Source organism: Anolis carolinensis, chromosome 3 (assembly GCF_035594765.1).
Source record: "Anolis carolinensis isolate JA03-04 chromosome 3, rAnoCar3.1.pri, whole genome shotgun sequence".
Taxonomy (NCBI): domain Eukaryota; kingdom Metazoa; phylum Chordata; class Lepidosauria; order Squamata; family Dactyloidae; genus Anolis; species Anolis carolinensis.
In genome coordinates, this window is record NC_085843.1 from 196,891,694 (window position 1) to 196,905,815 (window position 14,122).

The 14,122-nt window shown below is 38.2% G+C and overlaps 2 long non-coding RNA genes across 3 annotated transcripts in view; one reads left to right on the forward strand and one right to left on the reverse strand.

Moving 5' to 3' along the window:
* Positions 1 to 14,122, forward strand: part of LOC134297719 (uncharacterized) — a 179,179-nt gene that overhangs the window by 152,999 nt on the left and 12,058 nt on the right. The window lies entirely within an intron of this gene.
* LOC134297717 (uncharacterized) overlaps positions 1 to 14,122 on the reverse strand; it is a 69,134-nt gene that overhangs the window by 8,783 nt on the left and 46,229 nt on the right. The window contains exon 2 of the long non-coding RNA XR_010004575.1: positions 1,305 to 1,370. This is a non-coding gene — a long non-coding RNA (uncharacterized LOC134297717). The remainder of the gene's footprint in view (positions 1 to 1,304; positions 1,371 to 14,122) is intronic.

The window sequence follows — 14,122 nt, forward strand, 5'->3', positions numbered from 1 at the left end:
AAAACTGTTTGAAGCAGTGGAGTGCACAGTGAAGTAAGGTAAGTCAGGGAGCAGGTTCTTCCTCCACTATGTGCTCCTTTCATGTAAAGGTTAGATCAACATTCTGCTTTATATATGAATAAGGCAGATATGTTAGGCCTTCATTTTCTCTTTTGCTAGATATCCCATTGTCTGTTCCACCTTTTGTGAGGTCTTTAATTCTTCTTCCTTTCTCTCCACACATTTATTCAATTGCTGTCGTGCTGCTTTCTGCTTTATGATGTCTATAAAATTTGCCCTTTCCCCCTCCCCTCTTCTGATTCAAACGAAGCTCTTGTTCGGTCTTCTCTTTCCCTCCTTTCAGCTCACAATCCAGTCAACTGATAATAATAATTACATTGCATTACTTCCCTCCATTTTCTCTATGTGTTTCATCCCTCCCTCTGTCTTATTCCAGAGTGGTAGACATGTTAGCCTCCTGCAGTAAAAATGACAATGACTTGACACTTCAAAGAATAACATATATATTATGGTGTGAACTTTCATGGACTAGAGTCCACTCCTACAATCTACAAAGGCGTATGTTGTAATACATTTCTTCATTTCAGACTCTTCTTTTTCTCTTGCACTCATCTATTGATGATTCGCAATGGATTAGTAGACCTTGTTCCTGTCCACTTGATATCCACTATTTCTTTGTTTAGTTATTTATGTTTCTTCTTACTCTTTACCTTTTTGATCTTCTGGACCACCCTTCCATATGTCAAATCAACAATCAGTCCTCAGTTTCTGGACACATCCTTTCTCCTTTACTGCTTTCTATAACTAGAATTGTTTGTCTTCTAGCATCAATGAGAACATGCTCTTTTTGAAATACTTGTCATAGAGGATACTAGTTTATATTTTAGGCATGCAACAGAACGATCATAGAGCTCTGAATGACCTGTGTGGATATAAATTTTTACTATAACAACCTTTCTCATCACATTCATACTTACGAGGAAAATGTTGTGCAAGATATTTAAATGAGAAATAGTCAAATAGTGAATTTCATTTAAGTTAATCTCTGACTTAGGACTTAAACATTTGTGTACACCTAGATTTAAGACTTCTACCATTGCAAAGTTTCCCTTTTAAAAAGAAAGAATAATGAAGAATGGGTGGGGACTACACTTGAGTTGTGGGGTAAGAGATAAAATGTATGTGTTTTCAGAGGCAAAGGCAATTTATGAAGCAAAAATAAAAAGTGAATAACAAATGGGAAAAGCAGAGTTTTGCTTGTGAATGCCATATGTCATAAAATTGCATATACAGTAGAGTCTCACCTATCCATCCAACGGTCTGGATTATCCAACGCAGTCTGCCTCCCATCCGGATCCACAGCTTTTCCTCTAAACAGAAAGAATTGAACTTTTTATGGATTTAATTTACAACAGTGTTAGTACTGTAAGTTCATTTTATGCAATTCTATCTTTATTTGTAGTCAATTTGTTAGTAGTCAGTGTTTTCAATATATTGCGATGTTTTGGTGCTAAATTCATAAATACAGTAATTACCATGTTTTGGTAATTACTTACCATGTTTTGGACTGCTTTTCTGTCGATTTGTTGTAAAACATGATGTTTTTGGTGGTTAATTTGTAAAATCATAACATAATTTGACATTTAACAGGCTTTCCCTTAATCCCTCCTTATTATCCAACATTTTAGCTTATCCAACGTTCTGCTGGCCCATTTATGTTGGATAAGTGAGACTCTACTATATGTTTAAAAGCAGCCCCACAAAAGATAGGTCCCTCCTTAATCATTGTTTCGGTCTTTCTGTGTTGTGCCTATTGTGTCTGTAGGGCAATCTTTTAATACACCAACTATTTTCTGCAATCAGATTTTCCAGCCAAAAATCCCCCAACAGCAGCAGAGGAGTTCTGATTCAACATAAGAGTTCAAGGCTTAAAGTGAGTCAGTGAGATAACAAGCAGCCATTTTAAGCAAGCTATCATCACATACGACTTGAGATCAATCTCAATGATTCTTTGCCTGACCATTTTGCCCGAGGGCAAGACAATGAAAAGTGCTCGGAGATGTTTGCTTAGTGAAGTGAATCTGACATGGCAACAAGTGTGAGAGAAGAGGATATCAATAGGAATAAGCCTCAGTGGTTGGAAGCCTTTGGATTATATTGTGTTTATAACAAACAGTTTAGATGTACACCCAAAGTAGCTATTTTCTTTTTCCCAGTAAAAGTCGACAGCATTTATGGGGAAACTGGTTATTTATTTCACTATAAAATAGCATAGTCAGTTGCTTAACCTGTCTTCCCAAATATCTAACTAGCCAGGAAAAAATGCATAGAGTAATGTATGTTTCTGAATTTTGGAAATCGCCATCAGTTTTGTCTTGTCACCTTTACCTTCCAGTCCAATATCCAACTACACATCAGTTGTTTTGTCATATTTATCCAAAGTCCTTGTAATCTGACAGCTCACTTGTCAACATTATTAAGATAGTTTGGTGAGCCACTAGAGCTGTTTGGCTTAGAATTCTAAATAACCCTCTCAAATCCAGGATCCCATAGGACCCATGACAGTTAGAATGGAATCATAGTGCTGTGATTGTGCAGTATGAAAGGCCTCCTGATTGTCGAGTGATTGATGCAAGAACATATATCATTTACCGTAATTAGCGTCAAATTTCCCTTGATCTCTCACACTAGTCAGACAATTCTTATCAATTAAATCCATAACTTTATTTCATATAAATGAATTGCTGACAAAACAGCAGACAGTATTTTGGGGGATACTGCATAATGTGCCACAAGATCTACCTTCCAATCACCAATGAACCTGATCCAGAGGTGTAGGTCTGTGTGTCATGAGAGGATCACCTACTTAAATAGGGATTTTACCCCTCTAGGGAAATGTTCCTTCAGTCCCCAAATTACTAGCATTACAGTAACTTAAACATTCAGTTTAATGTTTAGAAATATAACTTGGGCATCTAGTGAAAAGGGGCAGGCAGAGTAGTCAGACGAATATGAACACAGCAAAGATAAAAGTTCCAAGTGTGAATGACTTTTAATGTCTTTCCAAATTGGCGGAATAAAGGAAAACTTCATGGAAGCGGGAGAATTATTTAGATGACAGCAGCGCCTTCGTTTTGCTCTCTCTATCCAAGATCATCCAACAGCAAAGGGCCCATCTACACTGATCATATAAATCATTGCCAATGCACATTGCAGCATGGATTAAACGGAAAGTAACACGTTTTTTAAAAGTGTCAAGAAAGGCCGATTTAAGCTATACAATACAGCAGTCCCCCATGTATCTCAGATCCACAATGACACTGGTGCTGCAAAATGTGGAGCACATTACAGCCTATGATCCTGCACATTACAGAACCCACAAGGCTGCCAAAAAAAACCCCAGAGGCATGGCTGGGCAGAAAGGGGCTAACAGACCCCCTGGGAGAGATGTTTGGTTACCTTCACTGCTGTCACTTTTCCCCCACTCCAAACCTGGCATGCCTTTGGCACGCTAATGTGTGCAGTAAATGGGGTTGTAGTCTGAGACCAGGTTCCATGATAGGTTCAAGCTGCATTATACGAGGATTATCCAGAAAGTAGATTATGTTTTGGAATTAAAAATGAACAAAGTATAGGAGAAAACATTTACCATATGCAGTTGAAAGCCACACCCAAATACCACTTCTCAACATAGTCGCCATTCAAATTTAGGCACTTATCATAGCAATGAATGAGCTTGGCAACTCCTTCTCCACAAAACTCTGCCACTTGCATCCTCAACCAGCCGGTCACCCCTTCCCACAGCTGCGCATCTTTGCCAAAACGCTGCATTGAGGACGCAAGTGGCAGAGTTTTGTGGGGAAGGAGTTGCCAAGCTCATTCATCGCTAAGATAAGTGCCTAGATTTGAATGGTGACTATGTTGAGAAGTGGTATTTAGGTGTGGCTTTCAACTGCATATGGTAAATGTTTTCTCCTATACTTTGTTCATTTTAAATTCCAAAACGTAATTTACTTTCTGGATAATCCTTGTAGTGTCAGTGTAGAAAGTGCCATAGTATGATGTGATTTTAATACCAGATGATGTGATTTTAATACCAGATAATGTGATTATAATACTGAAGGTAATTGTTTTTAAATGCTTTAAATGTTTAAATGTATTAATTTTTAAATTTTAATTGATTATATGTCATTGTCTGTATGTTTTCAAGGCATCTAATGGTTGCCATGTGTAAGCTGCCTTGAGTCCCCTTCGGGGTAGAGGAAAGTGGGGTAAAAATAAGATTAATAATAATAATAATAATAATAATAATAATAATAATAATACCATATAATAGTACAGTGGGCAAGATGGATGGAAGGCATCCTTGAAGGGACTGGCTCCACCTTGAAGGAGCTGGGGGTGGCCCCGGCCGACAGAGTTTTGGTGTGGACTGGTCCATGAGATCACAAAGAATCGGAAGCGACGGAACGATTAAACAACAACAAAGTACTATATTCTCCCATCAGACTTTATACCGTGCAAAATACTTTCTTCTACATAAGCCCCAGTTGTTACAAACTATTTATTTTAAATACAATGTTACAACTTCTATTACATCTTTACTAAGGACCAGTACTGTTTCAGAGGGCTTACATTTTTTTACTGCTACCAGAAATATCAAATAGTTCATCACAGATTTCGCACAGCAAACAACACAAGAAGACATCAAGCCTGCAAGCTACACCACATGAAGTCTATTGATTTTCTTTAAGAGAGAGTGCAGAATTCACTGTTTATCAGAGAGTAGAAAACCTTCGCAAAGATAAAGTTTGTGATCAACCAGTTAAAGAAATTCTTTGAGTGAAAGGATAATGTGGCATCAGGACAGTTGTGAGTAGGAAGAGCTGGTAAAGAAGTCAATAACTGGCAAAATCCAGTTGAGAAATGGACATGTTATTGAAAATGTGATCCAACAACAAAGTGCTATCACAGCAGTGTTCAAGCTCTAAAACTAGCAAATGAATTTCATTACATCCCAATAACCTACAGCTTTACATGCTGCATTTCTACCTAGATCAATAATTTTATCTCTACCAAGGTATTCTACATTTGTTTTGTTACTTCAAACATCTCTAGATATGCTGTTTTACACAAAGACTTAGCCTGGGCATTCTGTTATTCTGATAACACATTCCTGGGGGAAAACAGCTATTTATTGATCATGTCCATTCTAAATATTTGTTTGCTCTGTACCGGATCAATTTATTTGACTGAGTCAGTGCAAGCTGCTTATTGTTTATCATATGTAGTGGTATTTGGCCTTAAGATATTAAAACCACCCATTTTGTTAACTCCCTTACCAAGTTTGTGCTATACATGTGATCCAAGAATCACATGCTCTAATAGCTGAACTAGTATTGCATTGAATTCTCCTGAGGTTCGGTTTTGGCTGCCAAAATTGCCATGCTTTTGTGGGTGACACATAAATATTCATAAAAAAACCCAAGCCAACCATCATCAATTCAGTTTCCTCCGTAAGCAATAAAGCATTCCCTTCCCCCCCTGACACACAATTTTTCATAAATCATTTTCCAAATGACTATAAAAGAATGTTGTGTGTGTGTGTATTTGTGTGTATCTCTCTGTGTGTGTGTGTGGGGGGGGTTGTTGTTTGTTAGGAGGCAAAAAATGCTTGTCAAACATGCCCCCAATGTCAATTTAGCATAAGCCTTAACTTCTTTTATACTGCAACAAGGGAACCCTACAGTGCTTCTTTGGTCTCACAATAAGCCCTTCTCATGGACATGCCAAAAACCTAATTGCTTTTCCATTATTTGATGTAAATATAATGAAGGGCAATGTTAATCATGAAAGTGAGTGATGAGCTGCACATCATGTGATCTACAATACATGACAATGGGTTATTTTTTAAAGTAAAGTCTCTTTTCAGTGAGTTCAAAACAAACAACCTGTCTGCAAGGACAAGCAAAGCTTCCAGTGTGGCTTAGAAAACTAAACATCTAAAACAAACAAAAACCCACAAAAGGGACTAAAGAATAACAAAAATACATTTAACAGCAGGAAGATAAAACCAGCAGCAGTTAAAACAACATTTCTGCCTACCATCCAGGTTATTTCTGCACCCACAACAAGGGATCTCATCAGACTCAGGATCTTCTCACCTCCCCTGTTTCTACACACTTTAAAAGCAGTTTAAAGATGGCATCCCATGGAGCCCATCATATGATGCAAAACTACTTCTGGCTGTTCCCTATGGGATTCCATCTTAAAATGTGTTTAAATTGTGTAGAAGTTGATATTTTAGGAGTCGGATAGTAATATTCTTCAGAGCTCCAGATTCACATAGAAATGGGTAAAGGTGCTTATTTACACGTGGGATAAGAACTTCAGATTTCCCTGTGTCAGTGATGTCAAAGAGTGGGCATTTCTGTTGGTGGTCTCAAAATGAGTCTCAAAGCTCCTTTTCTCACAAATAATCCTTTTGCATGAAACCTTTACAGTATTTTTAAAAAATAACGTATTCTTCAGGAATTGCACAATTTTGATATATCACCACTTAACTGTGGCTATATTCTCCCCCCATCCCCTTTTACACCTAGATTTAAGACTTCCACAATTGCAAAGATATAAAAAAGAAGAATGCAGAATGGGTGGGGACTACACTCATTCATGTAATAGCTCAGAATGAGGAGAATTACAGTAGAATGGACAAAAGTGTATTGTGTATGATGGGATAAATATGTTATCTGTTTTCCTTATAAAGAGAACAAAATGCTATGATAAAAGGATTATTCCCTCCACTTTACTCCCTCATGGGATGAGATCCTAAGAACTGACTTCAGGAAATTTCCTTGGAAGGCTGACAAAAATAGCTTAGATTTCACCAGCCTCTAGGCCATACGACTTTAATAGGTCTATCACTCCCAAGGAAAGAAGTACCTATTTTACGTCCAAACCAACAGGTTCTACATGGATCTATTGCTGATAGCCAAGCTTCTATGATAATTTTTATCAGGTGGAATAAGACTTTCATCCCTCACCAGGGAGGGCCTCTCAAAATTGAGGATTAAAGATCAAAACTGACTTGAATCCTCCATTACATCATTTAAATAAAGATCATATGAAATTTTAAAGTTGTAGTTTTTCTTTTGTTGAAAAACATTGTCCCAACAAAATATAAGCAATGTATACTTTCTGGTGTCCGATTGTGAAAATACAAATGAACATGATAGCTCATATCAGGCTATCTGAACATGACTATGATACCCTTTCATAACTTGTCAGATTTGGACCTGAAACACATATGGGCTCGGGCTATGGTGCAGACTGGAGAGCAAGCCAGCTGTAACCAGCTGCAATGAATCACTCTGACCAGGAGGTCATGAGTTTGAGGCCCGCTCGGAGCCTATGTTTGTCTTGTCTTTGTTCTATGTTAAAAGGCATTGAATGTTTTCCTATATGTGTAATGTGATCCGCCCTGAGTCCCCTTCGGGGTGAGAAGGGTGGCATATAAATGCTGTAAATAAATAAATAAATAATAAATATGAGTTAGAAGATGTTCTCTTACATTTAATGCTTGGTAATGTTATTCATAATGACTCTGTGGAAGAGTGAGTCTCTTTAGAAGTTTTTTGCTTACCACTTTGTTCATCCTCCCTACAAACTCTGCAAACCTGCATGTGATCAAATAACTCTTTGAGATTGCCAATTAGATCTGGTTATTAACATTACTCCTGTCTCAGTTTTAAGAGCGGCCAATAATCTCTTACTCCCATTTCACTCTCTATGTTGAAATTTATAAAATGAATTGCAGGCTTGTAGGTAACTAATTTCGCCATGACTTCGGATGCTTTTCCATATTGTGGATGCTCAAAGATATAGGTCCACATCCTGAAATCTCATTAAAAGATGACTGAGCCATGAGTAATAGGGGTACATGAATATTGTGAGACAAGGTATCTGTTTTCCACACAATTAAAAAAAACCAAAGTTTTCCTCTTGTTGTCTAACATTAAGGGCTAGACTTTTATACAAAATATATCAGGATTTCGTTGTAATGCCATACCTTTGTTGTTGTGCACCTTCAAGTTGTTTCTGACATGACCCTAAGGCAATCCTATTGCAGGATTTTCTTGAGATGGGAGTGTGTAACTTACCAAAGGTCACCTTGTGGGCTTCCAAGGCTGAGCAGGGTTTCATAACCTGGTTGCCAAATAATCATAATCTAACACTCAAACCACTATACATGCTGGCTATACCTTTGAGTAAGACACCTTTAACTCCACAGGACTTACTTCCAAGTGAACATGCATAGGACTGTATTATTAACCTTATTAAAAGGAGTCGGTTGCTTTTATGGCAATGAAATGCTAATGCAACACTTGAACAAGTCTCAGAATTAGCAGCTGTGTCATGATCCTTTTTAATCTCCCCAGAAGGTTCTTTGTGATAAGAGCAGGAGATATATCTAGTGTTTTGTTTTCTCAGCGCAATTGCTTCTAATCTCCAAGGTGTTTTTTAAATTATTGAAAAATTATTGATGGCCACTCCCTTTCCCTACTTAGTCACTAAATCACTAATATTTATTAACTCACTTCGAAACACCTTGGGAATACCTTTCTAATTCTCCTCTACATTATTATGCACTCAGTGCAATAACTGTATTTCACAGCTCTCCCTATCAGACACTAGATAGACCAAATTATTCATGGAGTCAGATTTAATACTGTTATCATTGGATGATGATAGACTAACTGACATGAAGAGAGTTCTACATGTCAACTGCAAATAGGCAAAGCAATGCAAAGCTTTCTTTTACATTCTTTCTTTTTGTTTTGTTTTTAACCCAACACATCTACTGTGTGCTGTTTCTACTTTCTTCATCCTGTTCTAGAAAAATCAGGACAGAAATTCCTTTTGAAAATGATAACAATTTGCTCATCGTTTCTTTCAGTGCTTGGGAATATATTTGTCGACTACAATGTCTAGAATCTCCCAAGAGATACAGTTCAAAATGTAACATTTCTAAGCTCTGATCACTTTTCTACTCATACTTATAGCCATGGTGTGCCCTCACTGCAACATATGGGATTCACATGAAGGTGCTATTCCACAGTAGTTGCACAATCACGAGTAGCATCCCAATGTCTGTTGTGATACTGTATATTTGCTATGTTATTTAATTTAAATGTTTTATTTTTTATGTGGATGGCTTGACCTTGAAGGAGCTGGGGGTGGCCACGGCCAACAAGGAGCTCTGGCGTGGGCTGGTCCATGAGGTTACGAAGAGTTGGAAGTGACTGAACGAATAAACAACAACATTTTTTTTATGTAGATGTGGATTTGTTTTTGCGATCTGGGTGGGTTGGTGTTTTGTTTTGACCAGTCTTTATGGCATTATATGTTTGCCTACATTTGTCCCCTTGGGGCAGTGGTTCTCAACCTCTGGGTCCTCAGATATTTTGGCCTTACAACTCCCAGAAATCCAGAAATCCCAGCCAATTTACCAGCTGTTAGGATTTCTGGGAGTTGAAGGCCAAAACATCTGGGGACCCACAGTTTGAGAACCACTGCTTTGGGGAGATAGGGCAGGACATAATTAAAGTATTATTATAATTGCTTTTGTTATTGTTATGGTTATTATTATTATATTACCAGGACAAACATCTTTGCCATTGTATTTTTTCTGCATTTGTAGAACTTCACTGATATGTGGTTTCATGGTTACCTCCTCACAACCTCTTAACTCTATCTTTCTAAACTGCCACTGCTCCATAATTTTGTTTTTAATCTTAAAAAAACCCACCATTTTGCAGTTCCACTTAAGGCTATTAAAATTACAGACAAACATAAAATAAAGTAATTTTTGCCTTGGGAATAGTGAGGAGAGAAAGTGAGAAGGGAGGAGAATCGCACCCCCGATGTCACTTCAGTGGCAGCACAAAAGCAGAGTTCTGTCCTAGCTGCGTTTCGGCAGTATCCTAGAACGGGGCTTTTTCTGTATGTGATGAGGTCCTTAAAAATGTAATCTATATATATAAAAGAGTGATGGCATCAGGGCAGCGGACAAAACAACAAAACTACAGGCCCCCCAACCTCGAAATTTGACAACACAACCCATCATTCACGGCTCTAGGTTGATACAACAAAAAAGAAAAGAAAAATAAAGTCCTAATTACAGGGAGAGGAATAATAGTTTTTATCCAATTGCTGCCAGTTTGAAGGCTAAGCTCCGCCCACTTGGTCTCCTAGCAACCTCCCCAGACCAGGGGACAGGCACAGTTAGGCCTCACTTAGGCCTCTTTCACAGATTATCAGATTTTAACTGGATTATATGGCAGTGTAGACTCAAGGCCCTTCCACACAGCTATATAACCCATTTAGAATCTTATATTATCTGCTTTGAACTGGATTATCTTGACTCCACACTGCCATATAATCCACTTCAGTGTGCATGCTAAACATAAAGACAACCATAGAACAGACATTCAATACCACCACTACCTCAACAATTTCTCACCAACACCACAGCAACGCGTGGCCGGGCACAGCTAGTGGAAATATATTATCTATCTCAAAGCCTAATTAATCCCACGTGACATTAAAACACAGTGCTTTAAAACAAGATTTATGCAAAGATGGGGGTATTTTAGATATGGCTTGCAGAGAGGAGAGATTCAGTCCCTCACTCCTTTCCTGAGTACTTGTAGGAGGAAAAAGTGTGATTTTTTAAAAAAAGAAAAATCCTATTAGTGGCAATGAGAACCACAGATTTTATTGCTCTTTCCAGCTTCAAAGATTGGGTCACAAAGAACAGATGAGCAAAGTAAGGGAGAATTAAAGTAGAGCTCCCCCCTCTTGAAAGACTTTATTTTTAAACAATCCAATCTTGCTACAAGCAACACGTTTGGTATCACATGTTAAAATAAACCTTCTCACACCTTTGCCTGCTACTCCAAAGCTGCTGACACTGTTATTAATTAAATCTGACACATTTACACAAATTAAACTGCATTGTTTGCCATTTATATATCATTCTTTTTTTTAAAAAAAAAAAAAAAGATACTCCTACATTTAAGTATGGTAATTTGGATAGAACTGAATGCATACACATTGTATCTCTAACAGAGGTATTAGTAACTTGTGAAGTGAGCTATATCCTGAATGTTTAAATATTCAGTGCCAAATGATACTCAAAGACATGAAGCTTGAAACATATTTGGTCCCTTTCATCATAAAACTCTTTTGCACTGATGATTTTAAAGAGGTCTGCTTGTGTTCAACCACTTAGCAGAAGACCAATTGCATAACCTTTCCCCTTCCTTCTCCAGCATTTGTGAAGCTAAATAAGACTTTACCAGCTACAATAACACCCATCAGTTATCTGTGCAGTAGTGTAAACAATGAAATTCTTATTATGTACTTAGAATTCACAGTGCTATTTCCATGGTAACTCTGTTTTCATGTCATATCTTTAATGAATAGGTAATGAAAGAAATGCTGCATTTACAACTTCATTACTCGTTGAAAAAAATAACAGCAGTAAATTTGAATTATAGAAGCTGTCAGTTTTAAAACCTGACGAAGATTGGGCTAGAATGCCAAGGCTGTCATTTTCCAGGGAGAAAGTAAATGCCAAAATGCATATAGAAGTGTGTGCATTTGTGTGTTCATGTCCATGTGTCCTGTGTAGTTATGCGTCCTTTCAGAGATGCATGCATAACACACATGCATGAGGTCAATCAAATTGCCATACTTTACATCTTTTATCATGGATATTTCTTAAATTACAAAGACAGACACAAAGCAATCATGTTAAAAGGAACAACATAAACAATCCCGGTCTTACACATAGAATGCTTCTGAATGTTCATATGTATTCCGTAATATATCTCATTGCTAAATGAATTGGAGAACTAATATACATACTGTCTGTTTGTAGGACAGTACAATTGGAGCAAATAACACAAAATTTGGCGACAAAATGTTTCACAACCCAATGGCTGACCACAACAAAGAAAAAACCTACACACAGAGAGAAAAGGACGTAAAAAGCCAAAAATAAACAATACAACACAGCACATGCTCAAGAAATCATCCCCTACCCCTGCTTCCTCCTGCGCGTGGGGAAAACACCACCGACAAATAAAATGAACTGTGTTTGTTTCCTCACCCCGCTTCCTTTGTGTCTCCATCTGGGTGAAGAGGAAAGGGTGCCACTCCAGGTCGTCTCTCTTTTCCTGAGGCATGGACCCAGCCGCCCCTGAAACCCAGGGCGAGGAGGCGGAAACAATTAGAGCCAGCATCTCCCAATACAGGATTTCCCCAGGCAGTAAGCAGCCAGAACTTGAAGCTGCAAGGCTATTCAATACTAATCAAGGAGATCAACTGCAACATTCACAACTGCCTCAAGCTACCAAGGGGAAACCATTGCTGTCAAGCTTGAATACCATTGAATAGCCCTACAGCTTCAAGTTCTGGCTGCTTAGTGCCTAGGAAATCCTTTGTTGCCCAGCATCAATACCATTGAATAGCCTTGCAGCTACAAACCCTGGCTGCTTCTCATTACTTTATTTTCCATACCACCAATCAGACTATGCCACAGCAATGCGTGGATGGGCATGGTATATATATATATATATATATATATATATATATATATATATATATACACATACATACATACAGTAGAGTTTCACTTATCCAACATAAACGGGCCAGCAGAACGTTGGATAAGCGAATATGTTGGATAATAAGGAGAGATTAAGGAGAAGCGTATTAAACATCAAATTAGGTTATGATTTTACAAATTAAGCACCAAAACATCATGTTATACAACAAATCTGGCAGAAAAAGTAGTTCAATACGCAGTAATGCTATGTAGTAATTACTGTATTTACGAATTTTGCACCAAAATATCATGATGTATTTGAAAACATTGACTACAAAAATGCGTTGGATAATCCAGAACGTTGGATAAGCGAGTGTTGGATAAGTGAGACTCTACTGTATATATATATATATATATATAAAGGTAAAGGTTTTCCCCTGACGTTAAGTCCAGTAGTGACCGACTCTGGGGGTTGGTGCTCATCTCCATTTCTAAGCCGAAGAGCCGGTGTTGTCCATAGACACCTCCAAGGTCATGTGCCCGGCATGACTGCATGGAGCGCTGTTACCTTCCCGCCAGAGCGGTACCTATTGATCTACTCACATTGGCATGTTTTCGAACTGCTAGGTTGGCAGGAGCTGGGGCTAACAGCGGGCGCTCATTCCGCTCCCGGGATTTGAACCTAGGACCTTTTGGACTGCAAGTTCAGCAGCTCAGCGCTTTAACACACTGTGCCACCAGAGGCCCCATATATATATACACACACACACATACACACACACACACACCTCAGAGTAGATAGAAAAATAGCAGATCCTGTACATAGTTGTACTGTGGAGGCGATGTTTTTCCTTTGGGAACGAATGGACAAAAACCATCCTAGTCAATCAGGTGAATCAATTGAAGGGAAGCTGCAGACTCATATAAAAAGATGTAATCACTGCATCTAACCACAACACTGAATGAATCATTAAACCATCAAACGGAAACTGTTGCTGTCATAATGGTTTTGTGCTGCTGAAAATGACTTGTGGGAATGAACAACTATTAGTCAGAAAGGAAATGTCTGATGTAGCTAAAAAGTAGGCTCTGCTGCTTTGGAGCAATGATGATGTGTAGCATTCCAAAAAAGGAAAACACAAAGTACGGTCTAGCAGAAAGAAACTACAATGGGAGGGACTGCAATTGCTCACTGGCCAAGAAAGTCAACATAAAGGGAGTCACACAAATAGAATGCATTGCTCATTTAACATGCCATATTAAAAATGCAAACACAGTGATGAGAAGAAGGGAAAAAAGAGGCTGCTAAATTGAAATTGTAGCAAGCGTATGCATGTGTGATGGGATTTAATCATATAATCCTTGGCTTTGATTTGGAGGAAAGCTTATCTCCTGAAATCCATCTTGCAGTGATATCTATACTTCATTTCTATATGCACTTCCTATTTTGTCACAACCTTAAATGTAAATGCTGTGACCACAATCTCACTATTTCCTGTGCTCCCTTCT